Consider the following 7,134-nt stretch of genomic DNA (forward strand, 5'->3'; position numbering starts at 1 on the left):
AGGGCGTAGTCAAAGGCTCCTGGACTTTACTATACCTGCCAGGGCGTAGTCAAAGGCTCCTGGACTTCTCTATATTTGCCAGGGCATAGTCAAAGGCTCCTGGACTTCTCTCAGAGACTATTGGATCATTCAGCATTCACCCACATCAATAAATAACTATGCAATGCAATATATTCGTGGATTCTAATGTAATCAACCTACTGCATAACCATGATGCATGAAATATGCTAAAAACATTCCATTTCTCAATTAAAAGAATTAAGTTTAGTTCCACTCACCTGTAGCCAATGCTTGGCTAACTCTGGGCCACCTCTAACTCTGATGCAGGTACTACTGCTAAACACCTCGGTTTCTCGGGTCCAATCCTACAATGGAGGACTCAAATGAGGTACCAATCATACTCTATACAACTGATAAACAACTCTTACACAATTCCCCAAAAACCCTCTAAAACCTCCTAGAACAATCATAGAAATCATGCAAAGGAAGGCTGAACAGAGCATCTTCGGCGGCACCTTTGGCGGCCGAATGCTCCCTCCAGAGCCGAACCTCGGGCATGTTCGGCGGCCGAATCCTCCTTCGGCTGCCGAACCTGAGTTCATCCAGAACTCAGCTTCATGCACAAGGACGCCTTCCAGTCCTTCCAATCCCTGCTAAGCTCTCACCACATGCAACTAACCTCTCAAAACATGCACATACACTTCTACTAGCTCATAGGGGCTGAAAACAAGTTCAAAACCCCAAAAAAAACTAACATCATACACATCAAACATGCACAAAGGGTACATAAACCCTCATATGCACAACTCATGCATAAATTCCCTTTTCCCTTCATAAAACTCATCTAAAACATTTTAAAAGCTGAAAATCAATACTTACCTCTTGAAGAACAAAAGCTGGTGTGATTCAAACTCGAAGATATGAAGATCCAAGCTCCAAACTTCTCCAAGCTTTCAAACTCTTCCAAACCACATAAAACTTACTTAAAACTTGTTTAACTTTGAAAGATTAGAAGAAAAACCATAAAAACAATCCAAGGAGATCAAGAACTCACCTAGGCCAGAAAGAGAGAAGAACCTTCTCCATTTTCTGGACTCGGTACCCTTTATAGATGAACAACCGCCTCAGCTTCGGCAGCCGAAACTGCATGCAAAACCTTACAACGTTCGGCGGCCGAACTTGAACTTCGGAGGCCGAAACCCTGCAATGTTCGGCTGCCGAACTTGCCCTTCGGCGGCCGAACCTGCACTTGTGCCCTTTGGTCTTTTCTCTTCAACACTCAAGTCCTTTTCCATTCTAAACCTTTAAAATACTTAAAACATTTAAGAAAACCTTTCTCTTACCCTTCTGGATACCTCTGACATCCTCGAATTCCACTGGACGGTAGAAATTCCGATGCCTGATCTAGCCGGGTATTACAAAGGGGAAGCCTAAGTCTAAAGGTGGTAATGGACCTAAGGGATGAGGCAAGCCTAAATGGCAATCCAAGGCAAAAGTTCCTAAGGAAATAGTTCCTAAGGAAGAAATCTGCTTCCATTGCAAGGAACTAGGGCATTGGAAGAGAAATTGCAAACTCTATTTGGATGAGTGTAAGAAGAAGAAGAGTAGTGAGACTACGACTTCGGATATTTATGTTATAGATATTAATTTATCTATTTCTACTTCATGGGTATTGGATACCGGATGTGGTTCTCACATTTGTACAAATGTGCAGGGTCTCAAAAGGAGTAGAAAACTGAAAAAGGGCAATGTGGACCTACGTGTAGGCAATGGAGCAAGAGTTGCTGCCTTAGCTGTAGAGACATATGAACTTGTGTTGCCCAATGGGCTTTTGTTAGTTTTGAACAATTGCTTTTATGTTCCTACTTTGAGTAGGAATATTATTTCAGTTTCTGTTTTGGACGATGAAGGTTTTTCATTTCTTATTGAGAATAAGAAATGCTTCATTAATAAAGATGATTAGCTTTATTGTATTGCAAATTCATATGATGGCCTTTATGTCCTTAATCTAGATGATTCTAGAGACAACAATATCTATAACATAACTTTTAAGAAAACTAAGCGAAATGAGTTAAACCCAACATATTTATGGTACTGTCGTCTTAGCCATATAAATGAGAATCGCATATCTAAGCTCCATAAAGATGGTTTATTAGATTCATTTGATTTTAAATCATTTGAAAATTGTGAATCTTGTTTGCTTGATAAGATGACAAAGGACCCTTTTACTGGACAAGGTCAAAGGGCTTCAGACTTATTGGGCTTAATACATACAGATGTATATGGCCCACTAAGCATTAATGCCAGGGGAGGTTATCAGTACTTCATTACATTCACTGATGATTTCAGTAGGTATGGCTATGTCTACCTAATGAAACATAAGCATGAATCTTTTGAAATGTTTAGAACCTTTCAAAATGAAGCACAAAATCAACTTGGTAGAACTATTAAAATGCTTCGATCTGATCGAGGTGGTGAATATTTGAGCCAAGAGTTTGATGAATATCTTAGAAACTGTGGAATTGTTTCACAATTAACTCCTCCAGGAACTCCACAATGGAATGTTGTTTCTGAAAGGAGAAATCGAACTTTATTAGATATGGTTCAATCTATGATGAGTCAAACAAATCTTCCTTTATCGTTTTGGGGTTATACCTTGGAAACAACTGCATTTATTCTAAACTTAGTACCATCAAAAGCGGTTAAAAAGAAACCATATGAATTATGGACTGGCCAAATGCCCAGTTTGTCTTTCCGTAAGATTTGGGATTGTGAGGCTTATGTGAAACGCCCAATTTCAGATAAGCTAGCTCTAAAATTTATCAAGTGCAATTTTGTGGGGTATCTTAAGGAAACCAAAGGATACTATTTCTATATTCCCTCAGAGAACAAAGTGTTTATTGCTCGAAATGGTACCTTTTTAGAAAAGGAATTTATCTCTCAGAGATTCAGTGGGAGTACAGTGCGACTTGAGGAAACTCAAGCACCACAAGAGAGCATTGAACCGCCAGTAGAACCACTTCCAGAACCACAAACAGTTGTGGAAACTGAAAGGGTGACATAAGTCCCACGCAGATCTGATAGGACACATCATTAGCCTAAGAGATATGGTTTTCTCATGACTGATAGTCGTGAACTTTTGCTCATTGATTAAGATAAGCCTACTACCTATCAAGAGGCTGTGTCAGGTCCAGATTCTGAGAAATGGTTTTCTGCCATGAAATCTGAAATGCAATCCATGTATGACAATCGAGTTTGGTCATTAATTGATCCCCCTGAGGGTGTTAAGAACATTGGTTGCAAATGGGTTTTCAAGAAGAAAACTGACATGGATGGAAATGTGCATACCTACAAAGCAAGGCTTGCTGCAAAAGGTTTGAAGCAAACTCATGGTATAGACTATGATGAGACCTTTTCGCTAGTTGCAATGCTTAAGTCGGTTAGAATTCTCATTGCCATTGTTGTGTACTATGATTACGAGATATGGAAAATGGATGTCAAAACAACTTTCCTTAATGGAAACTTGCTCAAGGATATGTACATGACACAACCTGAGGGTTTTATAATCCTTGAGAATTCTGGAAAGATTTGCAAGCTTCAGAGATCCATTTATGGGTTGAAGCAAGCTTCTCGGAGCTGGAATCTTCGTTTTGATGAGACAGTCAGGGACTTTGGATTCATCAAAAATGAAGATGAGCATTGTGTTTACAAGATGGTTAGTGGGAGTGCAATTGTGTTTCTAGTCCTATATGTGGATGACATATTGCTCATTGGAAATGATATCCTTACCTTGCAAAAGGTTAAGACTTGGTTAGGGAATTCTTTTTCAATGAAGGACTTAGGTGAGGCTGCATATATCCTTGGTATTAAGATCTATAGGGATAGATCCAAGAGGATAATCGGTCTGAGTCAAAGTACTTATATTGACAAGGTGCTGAAAAGGTTTAGCATGCAAGATTCCAAAAGAGGATTCTTGTCCATGTCTCATGGTATTCATCTCAGCAAGAATCAATGTCCTATGACATCTGATGAGCGAGAATGAATGAATAAGATTCCTTATGCTTCTGCTATTGGATCTATCATGTATGCCATGTTATGTACTAGACCAGACGCCTCATATGCCTTAAAGCACAACAAGCAGATATTAGGCAGATCCCGGTGAAAGTCACTGGACAGCTGTTAAGAATATCCTAAAGTACCTTAGAAGGACTAAGGATGCATTCCTAGTGTATGGAGGTTTGGAAGACGAGCTAGTTGTAAGTGGTTACACAAATGCTAGTTTCCCAACCGACATAGATGACTTCAGATCGCAGTCAAGATTCGTTAATGGTGGAGCTGTTAGCTGAAAAAGTTCCAAGCAGAGCACTGTAGCAGATTCTACAACAGAAGCTGAGTATATAGCAGCATCAGATGCAGCTAAGGAGGCAGTCTGGTTGAAGAAATTCATCTCAGAGTTGGGAGTGGTTCCTAGCATTGCAAATCCTATGGACCTTTGTTCTGATAACAACGGTGCCATAGCACAGGCAAAGGAGGCTAGATCTCATCAGAGATCTAAACACATACTCAGACGATATCATCTTATTCGAGAGATCATTGATAGAGGAGATATCAAAATATGCAAAGTAGACACAAATGACAACATTGCAGATCCACTGACCAAGCCTCTTTCACAGGTCAAGCATGATCAGCACACTAGGTCAATGGGTATTAGATACTTGTATCATTAGGCCTAGTGCAAGTGGGAGATTGTTAGTGTACATGCCCTAGGCCATTATCTTGGACCTTTTTGTATGTCATTTTGGTTATTAATAAAAGAGGTCTTTATCATTGTTATTTGTTTGCATGTTACATAATAATGATTATTATCCCTGGTTACTTATTATTTTGTTGATAATAATAAACTATAACTAGTATGATTATTGATTGATAATCATGAGATGATTATGTATATGTTGATATAATTCAATAATCATAGATACTTGTTAGAGAACAAAGTATTGGATGGACCCGCATTGAGATCACTACATGGGTTATTGTCATAAGTGAATCTCAAAGTAGTTATGTCTTAATCCTTTGACTTGAGATTGTCATAGTTTCCAACATGAGGACTATTATGTTTTGACATAACCAAATATTGTCTTTAATCAGACAATCATAAAAGGTTATGATTGAGTATAATAGAAATTATAGAGAGGATAATGAACAATCAAGATAGGATTTGTCCCTCTCTCCGAGAGAGATATCTTCTGGGCCCCTTGATAAGTGAGACTGAGAAATGCATGACCGTGCACAAATGAATTGATAGTGTGATCAATATCATTTGATTTTTATCAGTCTACTTAGAGATCAAGAAATCATAAGTTTGAACATTATAAGTTTGACATTGACCATGACTTATGTTCAAACTAGATATCGTGTGACAAAGGGATTAATACATGTTCTATTTATTAGGCTTTATCGGACTATTGATCTTTATTTTAATTGGGTAGTCATAATGTCTTGCTAGAGGCCACTTATGACTTATGGGCCTTGTGGGACTGGGCCTATTGCCAATTAATGTGAGCCTATTGGGTCACACATAAAAAAAAAAAACGTTGTTGATGTGCTATGACATATTAATGGGCTAAAAGCCCAAAGCCCATTAATATAATTAATAATAATAAAGTGTTATTATTATTAATCATTAATATAATTACTAATAATAAGGTGTTATTATTACTAATATTAATTGTTAATATAATTAATAATAATAAGTGTTATTATTATTAATATTAATTATTAATATAATTAATAATAATAAAGTGTTATTATTATTAATTTTTTATTATTATGAGATAATAATATTTAAAAGATCTACAGTCTATCTGTAACTGTTACAAAGAAAGGACTCTATCACATAAGATATTTGAGTATCTATGAGATTGTGATAGTGGGTTATGAACACAACTCTTTTTAGGAAAAGGAGTTGTGGGAAAAACAAAAGACTGAAACGTATAAATACTCCTTCTATGAATTGTGGAAGGATGAGGTTAATTTTTGAGAAAAATTCAGTGTAACTATTGCAGATTGTGGAGCACATAATCTATCCATCTTTGAGAGAGCTAGCACTCTAGAAGGATAGAAGACGTTCGTGTGAATACCATAGAGGGTGTTCGTTTGAAAAAGCAGCACCATCAGTCCGCCATTGTATCTTTTGGACGAGATTAACAGGTTAGTCTCATATCCTTCTTGTGAATTAAACGAAGAACTCAGATTCTGGGAAAAGGAAATCAGAGAAATTTTATTTTTTCGCTACGCGTTTGGGTTGTAATAATCTCGGGATTTTCCAAATTTTCACCTACACTTACTTTCTCTCTCTTAGTAAACTTTCTTCTGTTGGTACATAGTTCTTTCAGAAATTTTGCGTACCTAGGAATTTGCTTAAAGCATCTAGCAGAGGTATGTTGATTTCCACTTTCCTGAAGGTCTCAAGGATTTCCTTTTCTTCTTTTTCTTTTTGTGTTCTTTCAAATCTTTTTAGAAAAGGAGGTGGAATCTGAAAACGTACCTGTTGATCAGTCTTCTATGCAGGAGTGGTGTTAGATGGAGTTCGGCCAGCTGGCTCATGGAGGTGGTGTGCAGGAATGGTTTCAGCTTGCGCAGGCTCTTGTGCAACTTGCTTCTCTTCCTCATATCTCGCATCTTGAAGCTCTTTCCCGTTTCTCAATGTAATGGCACCCACATTCTGTTTAGGATTAGTTTTAGTTTGAGAAGGGAGCTTACCTTGGGATTCAGACTTGCTCATAGATGCAGTCAGCTGTCCTAGGTGCTATTGGATGCTTTGCATGGAACTTACCATCATCTCCATCATCTTTTCAAGGTACTGATTGGGCTTGATTCCTTTAATAGTTCTAATAGTTCTGGTTGTTGTTGGCCCTTCCATAGCTAAAATTGGGGTGGTCTCTCCAACCTGGATTATAAGTGTTAGAATATGGATCATGTCTTACCTGGTTGTTGTATCCTCCAATGGCGTTGACTTGCTGGTTGTCTTCTTGAAGAGTAGGACATTGATCAGTTGGATGTCCTATATATGCACAGATCCCATATGGCCTAGGTGGCTGGGATGTTTGAGCTTGTTGAGCAAATCCTAAGGCA

Source organism: Manihot esculenta, chromosome 12 (assembly GCF_001659605.2).
Source record: "Manihot esculenta cultivar AM560-2 chromosome 12, M.esculenta_v8, whole genome shotgun sequence".
Classification (NCBI taxonomy): domain Eukaryota; kingdom Viridiplantae; phylum Streptophyta; class Magnoliopsida; order Malpighiales; family Euphorbiaceae; genus Manihot; species Manihot esculenta.